This window comes from Engraulis encrasicolus, chromosome 4, assembly GCF_034702125.1.
Source record: "Engraulis encrasicolus isolate BLACKSEA-1 chromosome 4, IST_EnEncr_1.0, whole genome shotgun sequence".
Lineage (NCBI taxonomy): Eukaryota > Metazoa > Chordata > Actinopteri > Clupeiformes > Engraulidae > Engraulis > Engraulis encrasicolus.
The window spans coordinates 28,501,926-28,525,395 of NC_085860.1; the positions used below are offsets into that span (position 1 = coordinate 28,501,926).

General features: G+C 46.8%; 1 protein-coding gene across 10 annotated transcripts in view; it reads left to right on the forward strand.

Moving 5' to 3' along the window:
* The first annotated feature begins 4,153 nt into the window (after positions 1-4,153).
* Positions 4,154-23,470, forward strand: part of tjp1b (tight junction protein 1b) — a 74,451-nt gene continuing 55,134 nt past the window's right edge. For 5 of the 10 annotated variants that reach the window (XM_063197053.1, XM_063197054.1, XM_063197055.1 and 2 more), the window contains exon 1: positions 4,154-4,543. The gene's annotated coding sequence lies outside the window, so the exon portion shown is untranslated. The remainder of the gene's footprint in view (positions 4,544-23,470) is intronic. The other 5 variants (XM_063197052.1, XM_063197056.1, XM_063197057.1 and 2 more) reach the window with 1 other exon arrangement.

The following is a 23,470-nucleotide window of genomic DNA, read 5'->3' on the forward strand; positions in this document are numbered from 1 at the left end:
CACCAAAGTGCTTTAGTTACTGCCCGCTCATCTCTTAGATGTGTAATGAGGGTTTTATAGCCCCAGAGCTGCTGAAGAATCTCATGGCCCCATCACACATCCTATTAACATTGAGCTCCTCTGATGTGCACACTGCATGACATTGAAGTTTATTGATCAGACATCCCGTTATTCATGCAGTCGTCCCTCCGTCCCTTATTCTCACCAGTTTTGCCATACGTACGTTGCAATTAGAGATGTACAGGATCCAAGATCCGGTTCCGGCAGGATAATAGGGTTTTTCACAGGATCCGGATCCGGTTCCAGGATCCAGGATCCGGTAGCCGAGGCTTTTCAGTCAAAATAGTTTGAGCCAACGTGATAAAAAGGGCCCACGTGTGCGAGTAGGCTATGTGTTTCAACCCTTTCATAGGATCCGGTATCTGGTTCCGGATCCGGCAGGATCTTAAGCAGTGGATCCGGTATCAGACAGGATCCTAAAAATCAGGATCCGGTGCATCTCTAGTTGCTTTCCTTGTACAGTTGTGGTAGCTTTACGGTCAGGGACGGATCAAGATGGGCTGGGGTCCCCTATGTTACAGGTTGCTGGAGGCCCCCCCCTAGAAGCTACATTTCGCGACAAAATTCCAAAGACAGTGTCAAATTCCAAGATAGATGGGAATTAAGAATAATACATTTGCAGGCAAATATTTCAATACTCCATCGTGTCACAATTCTGCCCCTTCCATCCAATCCCCTTTGGCCAATCGGGGGCCACCCAGCAGGTGGGGGCCTCTAGGCTAGCCATCTACCCTGTACATTAATCCGGCCCTGTCCATGGTACCAAAGCTCTCTATGTCATGTAATTGAGTTTTTGAGTGTTTTCTTTTATGTGGTGCAGGTAAGGGAAGGTAAGTCTGCATGTTTTCTTTTATCTTCTGTTCATGATGTATCTGAGTATAGGCCTGCATGTTCTCTCTCCTCCTGTGACTGAATGGTGCTGTACTGTGTGTCTAGCTGTTGCTGCTCCTCCTTGGCCGTGCACAGGAGATTAAATTTGCTCTCTCCGAGGGCTCGGAATCGATTGCTCCCCCCCCCCAGATATCATTTTTCAGAAGAACATGAACCGCTGCAGAAAACACTGTAGCTGGGAGCCGCATCGCATCTTTAGTTCCTCCATGTGAAGAGCTCTTTTCCAAAATGAGATATATCCATTTTATAGAATGTTGGGAAATTGACATTTTTGTGTTGGGCATTCCATTGAATTGCATTACAAAATGCTTTTTATAGAGGTTTAAAAAGCATGTTCTCAAAACACTTGAATGGCAAGAATTCACACATAGATGATAGGACTACTTATCAGTCAATTCCAATATTAAAATGTAAAAAGTGAAAAATGGTGGATATAGCGTTTTGGAAAAGAGCTCTTCATGTGTAATTAATACGGCATATAGATGTAACAGTAGCACCCGCACAAGACATCTGTTTTTGCCAACAGCAAAAACATACATCTTTATTTCCTGTGCTCTCAGCCACACAAGATTTATTTAATTCCTTCCTGTTTGGCTTCATGAGTAATTTAATCGGGGGAGTTGTGGGGCTTATCAAGTGAATTGAATTGCAATGAGAAACAATGTGTTGACAGCAGCAGCACTTTATGTTACAAATCGACCCTTATATAAAGAAGGTGAGTACCATCTGTAAGTGCTTTGTGATGAATCTATTTCTTGTAACTGCAGACAAGTGTGTGTGTGTGTGTGCGTGCGTGCGTGCGTGCGTGCGTGCGTGTGTGTGTGCGTGCGTAAGTGCGACTGAGTGAGTCGGTGAGTGAGTGTGAGTGAGTGAAAGAAAAAGAGATGGGTGCAGACCTGGGTGCTGTACTCTTCAAGAGAGAGGTGCTGCTTTCAGATTTCATCAGAGGATGACGAATGACACCAGGCATGCCCGCTATACACTTCAACACCCCCCATCTCTCTTCCACCGAGCGATGCCCATGCAGCAATCCCAGCATGCATCTGTGCTCTAGCCTGCCTGACAAGAAGCCCCCACGGTGGCAGAGTTAAGCAGTGCGCTGCGAAAAGCTGTCAGCTGGTTAGTCTACCTGTGTAAACACTGGCTCTGATGTAGCGGCACTGTTGTACACGGCTTGCTATCTCCTTCTCTAATAAGATTGACTGGAGCTTGATTTCATAGCTCAGCCTCACACTAAAAACCACACACAAATGCGCACACACACGCGCACGCACACGCGTGCACACACGCACACGCGTGCACACACACACACAAAAACACACAAACACACACACACACACGCACACAAACACACACACACATGAACACACACACACACACACACATAAAGACACACACACACACACACACACAAACACACACACACACACACACCAACCTGGCACATCCCAGCCTGCTGCAACCCCTGTGTGCTGAGCTATGATGGAACGCTGGCCAACGCCTTGATTTGCTCCATCGTGATTGATGGCAAATCTATTCCTTTGCAAGGACTGGCTAAAGACAAGAGCCCTGTTCAACTTGTGCAAAAGCAAAAGTGAAAACAAAAGCAAACAACAACATCAACAACGCAAGTCCATGTCCCAATCGATGCCCTTCACAGTCTGATTAGGCTTATAGCCTATAGGCCTTCCAAACCGGCAAAAACTACTACCAGGCACTACCAGGGTTCTGGTTTCAGTCAGGAGCATCAGTAACACATGCTGTCTACTAACCTCAAGGTGTGTGTGTGTGTGTGTGTGTGTGTGTGTGTGTGTGTGTGTGTGTGTGTGTGTGTGTGTGTGTGTGTGTGTGTGTGTGTGTGTGTGTGTGTGTTTTGTGTGTGTGTGTGTGTGTGTGTGTGTGGTTTGTGAGTAGCTGGGGGAAGGGGGCAAACTCCTACAACCAATTCAATTCTGCAAACTGTTCTTGACAAATCAGCCAAAATTGATCTGTAGGCTGGAGAAAACAGCTCAATGATAAAGTGAATTGGAAAGGGGAGGGGGATAAGGAGAATATGACAGAGGCAAGAGTGATGCGGTGTGTATGAGAAAAGAAGAAGGGGTGCATGGGGCACTGATAATGAGCATAGTAATAATAATAATAATAACAATAACAATAATAATAATAATAATTATTACTATTATTGTTATTATTATTTATAATAATATTATTATTATGCTCATTATCAGTGCCCCATGCACCCCTTCTTCTTTTATCCCTATAATATTATTATTATTATGGCATATTGTTACTGTTGTTACTACATATTGTTATTATTGTTGTTATTATTATTATTATTATTATTATTATTATTATTATTGCCTTTAGTCATAATGCACTTTACATCTCCTCAGTGATCTCAAAGAGTGTCAAGGGTGGGTTGTGGGGTAGGCAATAGGCTGAGGGAGGAAGGATGTGGCAGTCAATATTACTTCCTATGAGGTTATGAGGAACCACAATACAATGAGAACCGCCAGACTGTTGACATTGCCTCATATTTTATCTATGCAAAGCTGTTTTCTCGACCAATGGCCTATTTGGCTTCACATAACCGAAAGTATTTAGGCACAAATGGGAAACAACATGGAACAGTAATTCTGCCAATAGCCTAACATGGAACTAGATTAGCATATTTTATTTCAAAACTTTCTTCCAAATATTAGGCCTATGAGTATAAGCCTATGGCATTTAGAAATAATTATAACATTAACAACAACAACAATGATAATAACAACAACAATAATAATAATAATAATAGGCCTAATAATAATAATAATAATAATAATAATAATAATAATAATAATAATAATTACTTAATAATAATAATTATTATTATTATTATTACTATTAAGTAATTATTATTATTATTATTATTATTATTATTATTGTTATTATTATTATTATAGGCTACATGTCAGTAATAAGTAGCTCATCCTGTCCTATACATTTCATTTTTGCTTTAAATCGAGAAGACTGATTCATTTTTTACGGCATTTATGAGTGAAATGCCGAGCAAATTCCTCAGCTTTCTGTATTTCTGTCTGAATTGTCCTCACATGCCTTGGGGTACTGGATGTTTCAGCATGGCCAGGCAAATCGGGTTGGACATATCAGGTGCCTATCTGCAGCAGCCCACCCTGACACAAATACAGCGCAGCCAAGATCTCTACACTGTGAACACGAGAGCAGAATCAGTGTGCGCAGCATCGCACCAATTTAGCCTCGATACACATTTATTGTGATGAAGCAGGACATTCGACCTTGTATGAGACTGCTTCGACGATGGACAGAGTCCGTTGATGTCCCGTTTTTTTCCCACCCCTGGGGAGATTCAATGGACTCTTCCAGACAGACATGTCACGGTTGTTGCTTGGAGAATTGAAGCGCATTGGGAGAGAGGCGAAAGGCATCCTGTGCCTGCCATTGCAGTGCAGCCTCTTTGGAGCTGAGAGGACGGCACCGACTGCCTACTATACGGAATCAAATATTCACTTGATCGGTACGACGAAAGGGATTTGATGAAGGAATACCCGAAGACGCAATAAACGTACTCGTAAGTGACTGCATTCGCTAGTACCGTATGGAAATACTTGCCATAGCGAGCCGCTCTCAGGCACTGGCTAACCACAGCTAATGATAAAGCGACCGCTTTAGCCAACCTGCTAAATGGTTCAAGCTAACATTCCGTCAAGCTTGCCATCAAATGTTGGGCAATAAACACGGGGCATTTTGACATTTGAACTTGACGACATCCTCGTCTTCTAACGGGATATCCATATGTAAACCCATCGCTGCGGTAGCAGGACGACACGTTTGACAGCGCGTCGGTGCTGTAACATATGAAACCTTGGCTAAAGCAGCGATAGCTGCATATCACAACATAAAACTTGCCTCACCGGGAGTAGTAACATTAGCTAAGGAACAAAATGTCTGCCACTCTGCTGACTAGGAGATGCACTTCTGTCAATCCTATATTGCCGCTCCCGTTCATCTACCATTGCATAGCAGCTGTTAATTTGTTGTGAGATTTGTCGTAGCCAGAAAGCGGAGTTTATCACGAAGCAAAACGAAACACCTGTCAGTCATGCGGCTAGTTTAGCTAAGGAGCTAATTCACCCACCTGTGACGTTGACGCGTTTGGTGTTAGCTCTAGCCATTTTTAGCTAAGTTATTGTTAGCGGTTGTAACCAATTTAAACTCATCCCTTATGTTTCATTAGCCTAGTTGAATTTGACATATGGTGCTTTTTGCCATAAATGAAACGGGCTAATGCCGTTACTGTCGTTGCGTCAGATATGAACTCTGACGTGAAATGACGATAATGTCAACGTTTTGTCTATGCACGTTGGGCAAGTGGTCAGTTTGTGTTTACCTATCAAATGACAGCTAATCAGCTTGATGGTTAGCATTGTAGCCTACAATGAAATGTTTACGATACAGACAAGAGACATGTTGATTGCTCTGTCGGGCTGAATTGGTTTGCGATTGTTAATTTGTGAAACGGCTGCCTTTCCCAAACTTAAACGGGTAAAGCAACCTGATTATTTTCATTTCACTGAGGAATGGATATTGCAAAATGCAACTTCGCACTGAAATGTCACCTCATGTCACAGACGTTACTCGCCTGTCAGCTGAAGATGGACTGTTGAACCACCAAATGTGTTAACCGGTGGAATTTGAGCCGTCAAAATGAGTTGTCTGACATCTGACTCGTACATGAATCACTGGTCTCATTCATAGGGTGAAGAGTGAGCTTGTGTGTGCTGTGATGTTAGCTTGGTCTCGAGTGTAGTGCATGGTAACACATGACTATTGAAGTTTTAAATCATTATTGTCTTTGAGGAAATATTTTGTTTAAGTGTACTAGGTTGGGCTCTAGTACGTCTTGTAGTCATTCGCCTTAAAGCTCGGTGAGACACTTCAAAATTACCGGTTGTTAAAACCATGACTCATAGAAACATGACCAAGTTGACCACTGTCGAAGGGCGTGTCGAGCACGAGCGAAACTGAACGCAGTCTGACAGGTGTAGTCAGGGAAAACCAACCGGTTTTGTGTCCTGAACTTGGTCGAGCAAGTCCTACTACGCTTCTATCGTGTTTCCATTTAGCAGTTGGCACAGACTTTACTTGCTTTTCTTGTTTAGTTTTCGTGTGACAATGTCAGCAGTTACTGAATGGAACGTAAACAGCCACTTTGTTTTTAGCAGATGTAGCCCATCATTTCCCTGTTTGGGGACAGTCTTTCCCCATCATATTTTGCACAACATAATTTATTTAGAAATAATTTGTTTATTACTAATAACTTGTAGAGTTTCAGTATTAATCAACTATTGGCTTGTAAGTCTGTGTCACTGTGTGTCTGTGAATTGCTCGGCCTGTCCACAGGCAGTCATCAGTATTCACAGAGATGGATATCTCTTCCTTGTGAGGTAAAGCAAAAGTCTAGATCTGAGTGAGTGAGTGAGTGAGTAGAGCCAATGCCCCAGATGTACTTGAACGTCTCCCACAAAACAATATTTTTTTTTTTGGGGGGGGGGGGGGTATATGTGAGGATAGAAGAGAAGCATGTTGTTGGACTCCCCCTCTACAGTAAATCCGACCGTGGGGATTTCTGCTTCCCGCTCACCAGAGGTGGAAGAGGAAATGACCTTAGCCTTCCCTTCTGCCTTTCAACTGGAAATCAATCCATGGAGGTCATGCAGTGCTGTGTTGAAGTGTGTGTGTGTTTGTGTGTGTATGTGTGTGTGTATGCGTGTGCACATGCATAAGATGTACTGGCAGCATCCTGGGAAGATGCTCTTTGAATGCATGTGGACCTGCATTCGCTTACCTGTCATTTTGTTTATTAGATGCAGTGTTTCCCACAGAAATTTTGGAAACTATGGGGGCAGCCGGGATTTTTTTGTTTCCGGGGGGGGTGCCGGTGTCTTTTCACGCGGGTTTTTTTTGGGGGGGGGGGGGGGGGGGGTGTATTCGCGCAGTGTAACAACACGAATGAACAACATATTACACATTTATGTCTATATTCACATTCATTACACATTCATTTCTATATGCAGCCGATGTCTCCTCTGCCGTGTCAATGAAGGCCTGTCACCTAACTCATTACAACTGTAAAACAAAGCCTGGGGAGTGTAAACTCATCCCAACTGTCCCTTCTCTGAAGGTTTTTTTTATTGCTCCCAAAACTACAACAACTTGACTAGGCTTTTGATCCCTCTGTCTTTCAAGCACTTGTGGTTTTCTCTATAGGATGTATTTACTCCAGGAGGATAATGCGAGGGAAATCGTAATTCAAACCGGTTTTAACAAAAACGGAAATCGTAAAAAAAAAAAAAAAAAAAAAAAAAAAATTAAAAAAAAAAAAATTTTTTTTTTTTTTTTTTTTACATTTTCGGAAACTATGGCGGCCAAATTTAAACTATGGCGGGCCGCCATAGTTTCCTCAATGTATGGGAAACACTGTAGATGGGAGTTCTCTATCTCTCTCTCCCTCTACACCCACACAATTTGTTCCTTTTCTCTCTGTAAGCCGTACGCCTCTGAATGCCCCTGTCTATTTCTCTGTCCCTCTCCCTGTTTCCCCCTCCTCCATCTCTTCTCTCTCTGTTGGAGTGTAAACGCCTTTGGCCATTACTAGTTGAGAGAGGAAGTGGGTGTGTTGAGTTAATTATTTATTTATTTCTTAATCTTCTGAAGGATGGTTGACCTTCACATGGAATTGGGTTGGGGGGGGGTGTAAGATGGCATCCACATTCCATCTGACTACTCCGCTTGGCATCCGCTTGGTATCAGCATACCAGCCCACCCCTCTCTCTTGCCAACTGCGATTCACAGTCTTGCGGCCGGGCCCACTACTTTGACACTTCTTACTGTAGCTGAGTGAGACTTGGAGCACATTCTTACTCCACCACTTTGTAACTGTCAAGCTGAGCTCCACATTCCTGTGGGATTACTTTACGTTGGAACACACTGACAGTACTGTGTGTTGGCATCACAATTCTTGGCAGGGCCCTAAATTAACTTTTGTCATCACCAGCAAACGTGGCTAGTAGATCCTAAGAGTACTAGCCAAACACATACTCAATGTCATGTCCAGTAGGTTGGTCTTGTCTACCAGCCGAGCTGTTGAGCTGCGGAGCTGTCCCATGTGTAATCTTAAAGGGTGCACAAGGGCCCATACCGTGGCTGATATGGTAGGGCACACGTTTACCACTCGGCCGACCAGGGTTCGATTCCCGGTCCGGGTCCTTTGCCGGTCCTTCCTCATCTCTCTCTCCCAGCTCACTTCCTGTCTCTCCTCCACTGTCCTGTCTCACAAAAAACAATAAAGGCTGAAAAGCCCCCAAAAAAAGGGTGCACAAGATATTGATGTGACGTTGTGGATTAATCAGTGATGGTTTAAGGCATTGTCCACACACAATCTAAGAAGAGGAGCACCAACAAGCCAAAACTGAGACCACAGAGACATACTCTTGGTTTTAAAACATTATACATAATTAAATCTTCCTCTTTGACAAGATTTTCCATAACCCTTAGCTACGATAACACTCTGTCACTGGAGGCCCACAAGTGCAGTGTTTCCCCCCCAGCAATTAATAGTCCAGGCAGCCACCTTGTCAACACACACTTCCACACAACTTTGCGCAGCACGCATGAAACTTTCTCGCGGTTTTCCCTTTCACCCATTTCCCTTGGTCCACCCAAGATGTGATATGAACCCAAACTGGCCGAAATTCTCCTTTAACTGGGCTCCTAGAAAGGATATGATTTTTTTGTGTTGCCATTAAGCTTATGCTTAACAATAATTGTAAGCCATTTATTTATTTAAGCAAACTGCACTCTGTACAACAAAGCCTTTGCAATCATGATATTGACATGTCTCTGACACCAGATAAGCCCCCACCTTGACTAACTGTCTGTAAGACACACTGAAATATATCTGTCTGTCTTCACCCCAAAAATGACATTGCATTTGTCTTAATCATACGTTTCTCCGTCCCTGTAATGTGTAGTACACTGTGCTTATGAGGTAGCAGTAATGCAAGGCCAGAGATTCCCGGCATGGGTGAAATATATCTGTCCACACCCCAAAAATAACACTGCGATTGTCGCAATCGCACAGTACTCCATCCCTGTAATCATATGGTGTGGTGTTCACTGTGCTTTTGAGGTAGCAGTAGTAGTGCAAAGCCAGAGACTCCTGGCGTGGTAGCTAGCAGTGCAGTGCAGTGCAGTGGAGTGGCCTAAAGGCCCAAATCTAATCGGGACTTAATCTTGGCGGTGGCGGGCGGCGGGCCCTAATTTGAATGGGTCTTAATCTGGGCGAGCCTAATCTGAGTTGGCCCCTGGGTCTGGGACGCTGGCTGCACGACAGGGTTGCTGCAGACTGTCGCATTGCAATTATCCCACAGCCGACTGAACCGTTAGTTCGAGATTAGCGGGCAATAGATGGAGAGGTATTTAGTTAGTGGCTCTTATTGACTGCATCACTGCCTATGCTAATTCCTGTCATAACACACACACACATGCATGCATGACGCATGCACACGGCAGGTGACCTGTTTTGCTGGAAACTTGACGGCATAACTTTGACTTGTGGATCAAAAGATTATCTGCCCTGTGTGTTTTTTGCGGATAATAGAAAAATATATTTTTTTCCCCTGGACTATAAAAGTACATAGTATAAAGCATCCCTAGATTAGAAGAGAGTGTGTGTATGTGTTCCTCTCCTGGAGGCAAGGCTTTGGTGTGTGTGTGACGTAGTGTGTGTGCGTGTGTGTGTGAGAGAGATGGCCATGCAATTGCCCACTAAAGGAGAGTGTACGGTGTATATGTGTTAACGGTGTGCTCATATCGCTTCTTAAGACTCGCTACTTCTCATGTAGGGGTTAGATGATTTCGTGGCATTTTACATGTGAAAAGTGGCCCTAAACAGTTCTTTACTGACATGTTTAGGTTGCTAGGTACACATTATTCACTGACTAGTTAGAGTCAGGAATGGGTTTTGGTCTAGGCACAGTTTGACATATTTACAGGTTGGTGGACGCACATTGTTCACTTACAAGTAAGGGTTAGGAATGCCTTTTGGTCTAGGCACAGTTTGGCATTACAAACATGGCCGTAGTAAAACCTACCATAACCAAGAAGAGCGTCATGTGACCCCACTTGGATTGACAATGTGCCACATGCCATGAAATCCTTCAACCCCCTCTTTACTTTTCTCTGCTGTGTGTGTGTGTGTGTGTGTGTGTGTGTGTGTGTGTGTGTGTGTGTGTGTGTGTGTGTGTGTGTGTGTGTGTGTGTGTGTGTGTGTGTGTGTGTGTGTGTGTGTGTGTGTGTGTGTGTTGGCGGGCAGAAGATGCATGTCATGAGTGATGGTGCCAGGGACGAGCAGGGAGGAAGGGGCCGTACAGGGAGCAGCACTGTCCCCATCAACTTAAATATGTCATATCTCTACCTGTCATGTCTGACTCTCTGTCCCTCTCTTTCACTCCCCCTTCTCTCTGTTTTTCTACACTTCTCCATCCAAACATGTTTCTCTACATTCTCTCTCTCTATATTCTCTCTCTCTCTCTCTCTCTCTCTCTCTCTCTCTCTCTCTCTCTCTCTCTCTCTCTCTCTCTCTCTCTCTCTCTCTCTCTGAGGGTCATGAATAATTGAAACACGGTTGCAATGCTTACCTTGCTGCAAGGAGGGAGAATGAAACATGGAATGATCATCTCACACTCACTCTCCTCCACTCTTCTCTTCTCCTCTCCTCTCCTCTGTCTCTATCTCTCTCTCACACACACACACACTGATTCATCTCACAAAAATGTATGAATCTCTCTGTCGCTCTTTCTCTCTTGTGTGTAAAAAAAGCACGCTAGAGTCCTGAAATAGCTGAGCTGCGCCGAGCAGACCCAAAAATAGAACTGTTACTGCATCCCAGAATATGATCGGCATTTATCCCTAGAGAGAAGTGTGTGTGTGTGTGTGTGTGTGCATTTGATGAGCGTTGAGCACTGCTGACGTCAACCTAACCTAACCTAACCTAACCTAACCTAACCTATAGTATTCAGTTTAAAATTCTTACCTTCACATAGAGATCACTTCATTGACAGCTAATGTATGACCTGTATGTGTATATAAGTGTATTTGCACTGTGCAGCCCCAGCGATCTCTATAACACCAAATGCCAGGTCTTAGATGCACCAATAGCCTATGAACTGTACCCATGGCTCTAAATTCACTTTTTCATCACCAGCCAAAATGGATAGTAGATATTATTCTTACAAACCAAACACACATGCACTAATGGGCCAAAGTTGGTAAATTGGCCTTTTCTACCAGCCAAACTGAAATTGCATCAGCATTTGGCTGGTGTCAATTCAGAGCCTATGTACTGTACATAATATGCCAGAGCCCAACTGGTTCAAACTCTGCTGCAAACTCTGTCCTGTTTCCTCTTGTGCTCCAGGTCATGTGTGGTTTTTGTTTCCTCCATCTTTTCCTGGTGCTGGTGTGAGAGTTTTGCATGCTTCACCGAAGAGTTCTTTCCCTGTTGGTGTTGCCCATGATGTGTGTTTTGCATGTTTCTCATGAGGGCTGGGCTGGCGGCAGGAAGAGAGCACAACAGAGCACAGTGAGGTGAAGCTGAGCTGAGCGGCTGCCTCTCTTATTTGTGTATGTGTGTCCAGCAGGAAGAACTCTTCTCCTCTTCTCCTTTGCCCACCCCCCACCTTGATGCTCATCACTGGTGGTTCGGACCATCAACGAGTTCACACTCACTTCTCCACGATGGTGGTCCGCAGGGACACAGCGGTCCAGAGTTTCCAAAACAGATGAACATTTTGAAAGACCCACACAGTGCACACAGCCAAATTGCATTTTCTGCCTAAGCCGTGCAAGGGGGAAAGCCCCACTGGTGCCCCAACGGAACAGTGCGGCGGGACGGTACCATGCTCAGGGTACCTTGTGGAGGAGAATGCGCGAAAATTCCCACCAACTTAACAGGTCGGGAAGTATACCGGTAACCCCTGGACTTCAACAGGTCTGACACCCCAACATGCTTCCCCATGACTGACCTATACTTCATTCTAGTCTGCCTTCTGCCAAACTCTCCCGGTGTGTAACCCTCCTGCTGTAGCTGTGTAACTCATTCTACCACACACTGCTCTCAGGCACTACCCAGGTTCTCTTCCTGGTAGTTTGCAGAGGTCTTGTTCTTCTATTTGACTGTGAAAGACGATTGAGATGTGGCCCTGCCGTGGCCTAATGGTAGGGTACTGGGTTACTTCGCTGGCGACCCAGGTTCGATTCCGGCCCCGGTAATTTGCTGGTCCTTCCCCGTCTCTCTCTCCCCACTCATATTCTGTCTCTCCTCCACTGTCCTGGCAAAATATATTAAAATATATATATTTTTTAAAAAGACTTTGAGATGTGGCATAATGCTGTTTCCAGGTCACACCTGTGTGTGTGCGTGTGTGCGTGTGTGTGTGTATGTGTGTGTGTGTGTGTGTGTGTGTGTGTGTGTGCGTGTGTGCGTGTGTGTGTGTATGTGTGTACACAGTGGCATTTTCTTCTCAGCTCCCTGGTATGCAGAAGATCCCCATCTCCCTGCTGAAGGGCCTTTGCATGTTTACTTTCAAACCTGGCCAACTCCGCTCAGCTCAACCAGACACTCCTCTCTTTGGCTCAAGACACACAAGTGATTAACAACACCCTCTCAGCCAGCAGACTAGCTGCTAAGCCCATAACCCCATTACTACTACAAGTAGACGCACAGGGCCCGGCCACACGTGCCTCCCAACGTCCATCCAGTGTGGCCCAGTGCAGCAGGGTGTTTTGATCCTAAACTGGGGGCTCAGTTCGTGTGTGGAGCGACTCTGAAGCGAATTGGCACCATTATTCCGCATTGATGTTTCCTAAGGAGCAATGATGCAGGTGCATTTTCCATTGCAGGTTAAGTGTGAAGTGAAAGCCCCATTGGGAAACTTCCACTGTCATTGTGACACAGCACTCCACAGCACACAAGTGAACACTGCACACTGCACACAGCGAAATTGCATTTACTCCTCATCCGTGCAAGGGGTCAGCCCTCAATGGCGCCCCAAGGCAGCAGTGCGGCGAGACGGTACCATGCTCAGGGTACCTCAGTCATGGAGGAGGATGGGGGAGAGCACTGGTTGATTACTCCCCCCACCAACCTGGCAGGTCGGGAGTCGAACCGGCAACCTTTGGGCTAGAAGTCTGACGCCCTAACCGCTTACCCATGACTGCCCAAAGGATCTCAGCTTTACTACTGGACCTATGCAGCATGGGTTCCTCCTCTTCAGCCCTGTTCTTCTTTTGCAGAATGGCCCCTGCCAACCATATTGTGCAGCAGTATTAAACTGAGAGCAGTGTGTGTTCTGAATGTGGTATGGGTCACCTCAACAGTCCTTTTTTTAGGGCTTTTTATACCTTTATTTTTGACAGGACAGCAGAGGAGAGTCAGGAAATGAGTCGGGGGAGGCATGGCCGTACAGGATGGATTCTGATGGCAGAGCGGTTCCTTGGAGCAATGTGATAGAACGGTTCCTTGGAGCAACTGTGTGCTCTGGTGCTGTATAGCTTATGAGTCCACAGTACAGTGTGTGTTCTAGTGCAGTATGGTTCATGGAGGCAGTATGTGGTCTAATACAGTAGGCGTACAGTATGTTTCCTTAGAGCAGGGAATGCTCTGGTGCAGTGTGTTTCTTTAGAGCAGTGTGTGTTGTAATGCAGTGTGTTTCCTTAGAGCAGTTTGTGTTTCCTGCAGTGTGCTGAGGGGTCCTCCCGTTCTGACAATGTTGTGGGCCAAGAGCTGTAACACCCTCTCTCCTCCTGATACTCTGACGTCATATTTTCATTGAGAGAGGTGTGTGTGTTTGTGTGTGTGTGTGTGCGCGCGCGCTGTGTGTTTTTGTTTGAACTATGCTGGCCGGCATTCCAGGCTAGTTACACATTAACCGGCATGCGGAAGGGAAGGGCGGTGGCAGGTGGTGTTGTGTCCCAGAGCTGTAACCAAGGTAGCAGCACGAGAGGCAGGGCACACACACACACACACACACACACACACACACACACACACACACACACACACACACACACACACACACACACACACACACGAGACGCTGAGTCTTCACCTCCCAGCTGTGCACGAGCCAGGATCCCTTACAGGGGCACCTGAGGTCAAGGGTCGTCAGTACCATGAGAGGTTAATACCTCGCGCTTCCTGGTGTAGTATTACTACCTCAGCACGAGGAGAGCAGCCAGACCACACCTACCACCCCCCCCCCACCCCTACACCGTCTCCCAGCCTACACACACACACACACACACACACACACACACACACACACACACACACACACACACACACACACACACACACACACACACACACACACACACACACACACACAGTTAGCAGCAGCACAGTTGACATCAGACTTACTGAAGGAAATCTGAAACAGCCCCACTGTGCTGCTGTCCTAGAAAGCTGAAACCAAAGTGTGTGTGTGTGTGTGTGTGTGTGTGTGTGTGTGTGTGTGTGTGTGTGTGTGTGTGTGTGTGTGTGTGTGTGTGTGTGTGTGTGTGTGTGTGTGTGTGTGTGTGTGTGCGCACCAAATAGACAAGTTGGTGTTTGTCCTCTTCATTCATAAATGTTGTTTTTTTGGGCAGAGCCTGGGCCTGTAAGAGAACCCTACACCTGTGTGGGGATTGACTCGGCCAAATGTGTGAGTGAGTGAGTGAGATGACAAGGGCAGATACATGGGGAAAAAATGAGATTGGCGGGTGGCACTGGCACACCGTGACTGATTGGCTTTGCTTTTGTTCTTAACCTGTTTCAGCATGGGTTGTCCATTTCTCTCTCGCTCTCTTGCTCATGCTCTCTCTCTCTCTCTCGCTCTCTCGCTCTCTCACATGACTCTGCTCCAGAGAGTCCATGAGACTCAAGAAGACTTCCAGTGCAGTGCCATCACAATGATTGAGTCATGTCCATGTGTGAGAACGGATATTGATGGCGTTTTCAGGCTGACAACCTGAGAGCAAGGCCGGCTTCTGTAGAAAACCTTGCATCACACAGGCTAAAGTAAACGAGCAGTATGAATGCAGGCCGTTCATTGGTAAGCACTTTGACTCCCAGTGCAGGAGAACTGGTGTGGGAACCAGCAATGGTCTGTGTCTGTGTATACGTGTGTGTCTGTGTGTGTGTGTGAGATGGGTGGAGCCTTACATTGTGTGGGGGGTTTGTGAGTACCAGGAGAGACGACTGTGCTGCTGTCTATGCTGATTTTGCTTGTCAGCACATTCTTTGGCCCCCTCAGCCGCCCCTCTCTCACACACACACACACACACACGCATGCACACATGCGCACAGCACACACACACACACACATTCACTCACACACTCAATTGCATTCATACTTTGCTGCACCAAGCTTATGGGTGAGAATCGGGAGCCAGGGCTGAAACTATGGGGCGAAGTGTGTGATGTTTGAGTGAGGGAGACGTGTTCTTTTTAAAGCTGTGATGTCAGCAGTCAGTGATGTCTCAGGGTGTTTGAAACAGCTGAAGAAGCCTGTATGTGTGGGCGTGTGTGTGTGTGTGTGTGTCTTCTGATGTGCATCTGACCACACACACAGCTCTAAATTAACACCCGCCAACTGGCCAAATGCTGGTGAAATTTCAGTGGGCTGGAACTTACTATCCACTTTGACCCGTGTGTGTGTGTGTGTGTGTGTGTGTGTGTGTTTTGCTAGTAAGATTAACGTCTACTAGCCATTTTGGCTGGTGATGACAAAAGTCGTAGAGCCCTGCCTGCACACAGTTTGCACTATTGGCAAAGTGCTTTTCCATAGGGTTTGAATGAATACCCTGCTCCAGGGTATTTTGAGATGGCCCTGTTAGTGTGTCATGTCATGTCTTCCTGCACAATCCCTGCCTTGTTCAGTCTGATGATGCAGTTACTTAGACACCCTAACTTTGTTTACCAACACACGGTAGCAGCAGTAATGCAAATTCTTTTGTCTGATATACTACAGAATAGGCAGATTTTCTTACATTCTGTGAAAAGTTGTAAAACCATACATCTATACATTAAGTTCTACATGTTACTTTTCATATCAAGTCTACTGGTTTATTATGATTTAAACATGGACATGCCCACTGATGCTTATGTGGCACACACCAGCATGATGGTTCTCATGTCCGGAAAATATGGGCAAATAATATAGGATACTGCCCTAGTCTACAACACACCTTCTGCAACCTTCACGTATAGATGTGGACACACAGACACACACACAGACACACACACGGACACACACACGGACACACACACGGACACACACACGGACACACACACGGACACACACAGACACACACACGGACACACACACAGACACACGCACAGACACACGCACAGACACACGCACAGACACACGCACAGACACACGCACAGACACACGCACACACACGACACACACACGCACACACACATGCAGACACACACACACGCACACATACACACACGCGCACAGACACACAAACAGACACACACAGACACGCAAACAGACACACAAACAGACACACAAACAGACACACAAACAGACACACAAACAGACACACAAACAGACACACAAACAGACACACACACGGACACACACACAGACACACACACAGACACACACACGGACACACACACGGACAGACACAGACACACGGACACACACACACACGGACACACACACGGACACACACACACACACACAGACACACGGACACACACACGGACACACACACGGACACACACACGGACACACACACACACACGGACACACACACACAGACACACACGCACACAGACACGCACGCACACAGACACGCACACAGACACACATATACACAGACACACATATACATACATACAGAGAATCCCATCCTCCGCGTGCGAGCGAGAGAGCGAGCGAGCGAGAGGGCAAGGCTTAGCAGGAGCAGGTCTCCTCTGCTACTGTAACCTTAGCACTAATCATTACATATGGGCCCCTTCTGATACGCCAATGTCAGCACAGCAGCACACGACTATTTTTAGCTCTCTCTCTCTCTCTCTCTCTCTCTCTCTCTCTCTCTCTCTCTCTCTCTCTCTCTCTCTCTCTCTCTCTCTCTCTCTCTCTCTCTCTCTCTCAGAAGCTGCTTTACCTGTGCAGTGTCTTTCACGGATTTGCACAGTGATTCTCAACATTGGTGTGTGTGTTTGTGACTGTGACGTGTGTGTGTGTGCGAGAGAGAGAGAGCCAGATGTGTGAAGGGAGAGGGTAATGTAACGATGTGCTGTGGCACTGCTGAGGAATTTTAATCAGGGTCTCAGGGCTGCATTTGAATTTAATGGATGTGTGTGCGTGCGTGCGTGCGTGCGTGCGTGTGTGCACGCCTATGTAGGGTTGATATGCTGCTTGGGGATGGAGTAGTCATCACAGTGTTCTTAATAAAGAGTATGTTTGTGCACGTGCACACCACACCACACCACACCAAATACACAAAGTGTGTGTGCGTGTGCGCGTGCAATGAAAGGAACAACTGCAGCATGGGTTGGTGTCTAGCGGACCCTAAATACTTCTAGGATAGGATCACTGTTTCTTCTGTAGAACAAATGATCTACCCCCTCTGTTCCAGACCACATGGCCTACACACACACACTCACACACACACGCACGCACACCGCCTCATTATTGCCCTCAGTATGACCTTGCCACGTGCACCCTTCTGCTGTGTGTGTGTGTGTGTGTGTGTGTGTGTGTGTGTGTGTGTGTGTGTGTGTGTGTGTGTGTGTGTGTGTGTGTGTGTGTGTGTGTGTGTGTGTGTGTGTGTGTGTGTGTGTATGTGTGTGTGTATGAGGGAGAAGGAAAGAGACAGAGAGAGAGGCATCTGCATAGGAAACATGGTTACTGATGCTTACGAAGTGATATTGTTATTCATATATAATATCACTTTGTAAGCATAGTAAGCTTAACCATGTTTCCATGTTTTTGCATAGGGGTGTGTGGTGTACGCACATTTGCATACATGTGTGTATTGTACATGTACGTATCATGTAAAGGTGCTTGCAAGTGTGTGTTAATGGTGTGGGTGTGTTGTGCCTGCTGACCAATCCGCAGCTAGTTCTAAGCTTGCAGCACACCTCAACGTCACCTCCACTCCGCAACGCTCAAGCCCCCACACACGGACACAGTATGGGCCAGGCTAGTACAGCAGTTCAGTTCAGACTGCAGCATGGCGGCATGGTAGCTGCTGTCACTGAAGCATTTGCTGCAACTTGTTCGGTTCTGCACAGGGGGGGTGGGGGGTGCGTAGTAACATTTCCTTCTGGGAAGAAAATGTGGTCGTCATACAGAGAAGGGAGGCTGACTCACTCACTACCGTATGTCACCATACTGTGTCATGCCCTAGGTGACATCCCCTCGGTTCCTCGTAGGAGGGTGTTCACCACTGTCTCCCCCTCCCCCTCCTTTCTTTTCCCTCTGTTTGGCCTCTCTTTCTTTCTTTCTTTCTCAGTGGAGGTGTGTGAGGATGACATTTTTCGGGAATTCCCGTGGGTCCTGTGGAACGGGAGTCAAAATTTTAAAGATGAACAGGAGCGGGCAGGAGTGGGAATAAAGACGAATGGGAGCTGGCAGGAGCGGGAATAAAAATGAACGAAAATGAATGATTTTGAGTGGGAGTGGGCAGGATTCGATACTTTCTTACAGGAGTGGGAGGGGATGGGATTTCCGTTTTTTACTCCAGCCCAGGATGAGACGGGATGGGAATTTTTTTCTGGGACCGGGATGGGACGGGAGTGAACATCCACTCCCGTGTCATGCTCTTCTGTGTGTGTGTGTGTGTGTGTGTGTGTGTGTGTGTGTGTGTGTGTGTGTGTGTGTGTGTGTGTGTGTGTGTGTGTGTGTGTGTGTGTGTGTGTGTGTGTGTGTGTGTGTGTGTGTGTGTGTGTGTGTGTGTGCAGAGCAGCACAGCACAGCACAGCACAGCACAGCACAGCACAGCACAGCACAGTAGGACAGGTTGCTGTATTGTTGTAGTCTTGTGGCAGTGTGTGAGGAGTGTTCAGATGTGACCGTCATGAACCATCGTAGGTAGAGTATTGATTAATTCTCTCTCTCTCTCTCTCTCTCTCTCTCTCTCTCTCTCTCTCTCTCTCTCTCTGTGTCTGTGTCTGTGTCTGTGTCTGTGTCTGTGTCTGTGTCTGTGTGTGTGTGTGATGCTCTGGTGGTTTTGTATATTGAGTATCATCTACATGGTGTTTACAAGGACATTGACACTGGTCTTATGGAATGCTGAACATTTGGATGTTTTGGATGCTGTTGGCTAGTGCTTCCAGGCGTGTTTGTGTGTTCCGGGTTTAGCATTTAGCTGCTGCTCCAGAGCTGTTGTGTTCTCTGCAGCATACTCTGTAGCGTTAGCTTCAGTGAGTGCTGCTAGCGTTAGCCTAGCATAACGTAGCTTTAGAACACAGCAGCACTCATGCGCACACACACAAGGGAAATCTCCTGTGCTCTACGAGTGGCATGCACACACACGCAACACAAACGAGTGAGACCGCTGTACGTGTGTTCTTATAGCGATGTGATGCTGTGCATGCAGCGCTGTGTGTGTGTGTTTCTGTAACTGCAGGAGAGGTAGCAGAAGGTGTGTGTGTGTGTGTGTGTGTGTGTGTGTGTGTGTGTGTGTGTGTGTGTGTGTGTGTGTGTGTGTGTGTGTGTGTGTGTGTGCGCAGACAAACTGCACCACCTTCTACCTCAATGCACACCACCAACACCACCACCATACAGTACACCACCCCGCTCTCCTCTCTCCTCCATACTCCTCTTTCCATCTGCCCATCCCCCCTTCCACTTCCCCAGCCATCCCTCACTGTATTCAGCCCCCAATCCTTCACCCCTCCCTGCCATACACCCCCCTTCCTCCTCCATCATCCCTTCTCTTTCACTCGCCATCCGTCTCTTGCTGTCTTTCCCTCTCTCTCTTTCTCTCTCTCTCTCTCTCTCTCTCTCTCTCTCTCTCTCTCTCTCTCTCTCTCTCTCTCTCTCCCTCCTACCATTTCACATCCGCATTCTATTGCTCCGTAAGCTCGATCTTTCTCTCTCTCCTCCAGTCTGCATCACGTGCGTCTGTTCTACAGTGTGAACACACACACACACACACACACACACACACACACACACACACACACACACACACACACACACACACACACACACTCATCCACACAGTGGGATAAGGCTATTTATAGCTGATATCTTCCCTGCTGAGGGTGTATTATGTGCTGCTGTACAACCAAAATGAAGTGAAATACCGCCTACATGCAGAAAACACCTTCACACACAGATCATCTTTGAGGGGGAGGGAGGGTGTCTGTATTGGTGTGGAGAGGATTGCCTGCCATGAACTCTGTACTATATTACACACACACACACACACACACACACACACACACACACACACACACACACACACACACACACACACACACACACACACACACACACACACACACACATCCCTGGACTGCTGCCTCTGTTGTAGCCAGTAGAGTAGCCACTGGTGGCATCCTGCTGCTGTCCATTGGTAGAGCAGCACCATGGGGAGTGGAGTGGAGTGACTTAAGTGTGTGCACCCCCTTCCCCATGTAGGAAAAGGGTTGGCATGAACTGATATGGTTGGCATGACTTGGTGTGTGTGTGTGTGTGTGTGTGTGGCATGGATTGGCAGTGCTGGCGTGGAATGTGTGTGTGTGTGTGCACGCGTGCACGTATATAGGACGAAATATGTGAATGTATTTTCCAGCCTAGAGCGGGTTGGCATGGCCTAGTATGGCTGGCATTGCAAGATGTTTCTGTGTGTCTGGGATATGACTGGCCTGTCCGTGGAGACGCTTGGCAGGAAGCGGCAGTGCTGGCTCCACTCTACTGTGAGAGAATGTGTGTGTGTGTGTGTACGCGCAGTGGCACGCGTGTTTATGATTAGGTGGTCCTGCGTGTGAAAATATTTGGCATTGACTGGCAGTGCTGCTGGCTTTGCAATTGTGTGTGTGTGTGTGTGTGTGTGTGTGTGTATGTGTGTGTGTGTGTGTGTGTGTGTGCGCGCGCGCGCTGTGATATACAGTAAGGTCTCGAGGGCTCTGACCCCAGTGACCTTGTCAGCCGGGAGATGGACGGGGCGAAAGGCCAGAGTGGGTTGTCATAGCAACACAGAGATGCTGTCCCCACAATTTCATGAACTCACACAGGGACACCTGCGTGTTACATTGCCCCCCCCAACACACACACACACACACACACACACACACACACACACACACACACACACACCCCTGTGCAGTATAAATGGCACCGTCCTGTCCTGTCCTGTATGTTTAACAATGGCATCATCCATTTCAGGTGCGATCACACATTCTTAATATCCTCTGAGCTGTGAAGACCGACCAGAGGAGACCACACACACACACACACACACACACACACACACACACACACACACACACACACACACACACACAGGCGCGCGCGCGCACCCTAGACTGGTGTTGCCAACTTAGCAACTTCCAGTTTGACCTCACACCGTTCCTTTCGTGTTGCTTGTCTTTAGCGTAGGTGGCTTTACTTTTTCTTGTCAAAACTGAAAGCACCTTTATTCTCCTGTCAATATTTACACATAGTACTGATTGGGATCAGCTTTTTGTATGTACAGCAGTAGTCTATGCGGGAGGATGACTTTGTTCCCTGAGCTCTATGTTAGAGTGGCAGACCTCGTGCTGGTGAAATACCTCAATACTTTTACTTGTCTTTTTTTTGGCTTTTTTGTCTTTGTTTTTGACAGGACAGCGGAGCAGAGACAGTAAATGAACGGGGAGAGGGATACGGGGAAGGATTGGCAAATGACCCGAGCCGGAATCGAACCCGGGCATAGCAACTCCGTTCCCTACCGTTTAGCAACAACAGGGCCAAAATGCCTCAATACTTGGGATGCAAATTATCAATTGATTCATTGTTAGTTGATTGATCTTCTTTTGTTTATCAGAGTCCTGTTTCAAGCATTCTCCTTCCATAGTCCATGTAGTGCTGGCTGTGTGGGTGGGTCTATCCATTTGAACTTGACGACATCTCTCGTTGAAGGTCCTTTTCAAAAGACGTGTCACATAGCCAGTCAATATCACTCTGGCTGTGTCTCTACACGCCGCCCCTTTGACATCCTATCAGGTTAGAGAGTGCAGGAGTCAGATCGTAGGAAAACACACATACTTGAGAGGACTGTCCTAACCAAACTCAAGAATGACCAAACACAGATCAAACACAACCTGAACCAGTTGGTAAAGGTTTTTTTGCACTTCTAGTTTTGTTGTTGACAACAAAATGATCAAGAAAACTCTGTGATTTTGAGCCCATCATAACTGCTCAATCACACTGCAAGCACGGGACGTAGGCAAAACGTGGCGTAGCCAGAAAACATGAAAACACCTTTCACCCATAAGTGCGGTGTGAGCGTGGTGCAAGGACGGGCTCGCGAGCGGGAGTCCGGACAAGTGTGCGTTGCAACTTAGAACTTGAGCTCATTTTCTGCGTGGGCGTGAGCATGCTTTGAGCGGGCTCCCATTGGAATGTTTGGGCTTGGAAGGCTGTGACGGGATACTGATTCCTGCGCATGCAGACTGTCTGGTGTGAACAGGACAGCTGAACAGCCAGTGAACCTCTCGCGCTTGTGTGCCCCTGTGCCTGTGCACGCAAACCTTTATATGTTAATGAGCCGGTATGTCCTTAAAAGTCACCATTCTTTTAGTTCTCCTTTGGTTGTCGTAGGCATGAAATACCGGTAGTACAAGTATACACAAACACATCTGGGCCTGTTGTGTTCCTACTACCTTTCACTTTTCATCTGTGGAATGGAACACTGCACCAACTTTTTCTTGAGAGGCATAAAACTTTTTTTTCTTTTTTTTGTTCGGCTAGTGGGAACAGAAACTAGTTGAAAAGGAAAGTATGAAAGATTTAGTGTCTCTCTGAATCGAGTGGGCTTTTTTATTAGTTCTTTTAGCAGGGTTGTCACGTCCCCTTCACACTCACACAGACACGCACATGCACACACACACACACACACACACACACACACACACACACACACACACACACACACACACACACACACACACACACACACACACACACACACACACACACACACACACACACACACACATAAATTCAAGCAGAATGGTGCAGTGAGCTTTTGATTCAAAGCTTGAACTGTGCTGAGCGGCCTGGCGAGCAGTGCATAAATCCTGACACACACGCGCTCACTCACACGCGCTCACTCACACACACGCGCTCACTCACACACACACGCGCTCACTCACACACGCGCGCTCACTCACACACGCGCGCTCACTCACACACACACGCTCACGCTCTCACACACG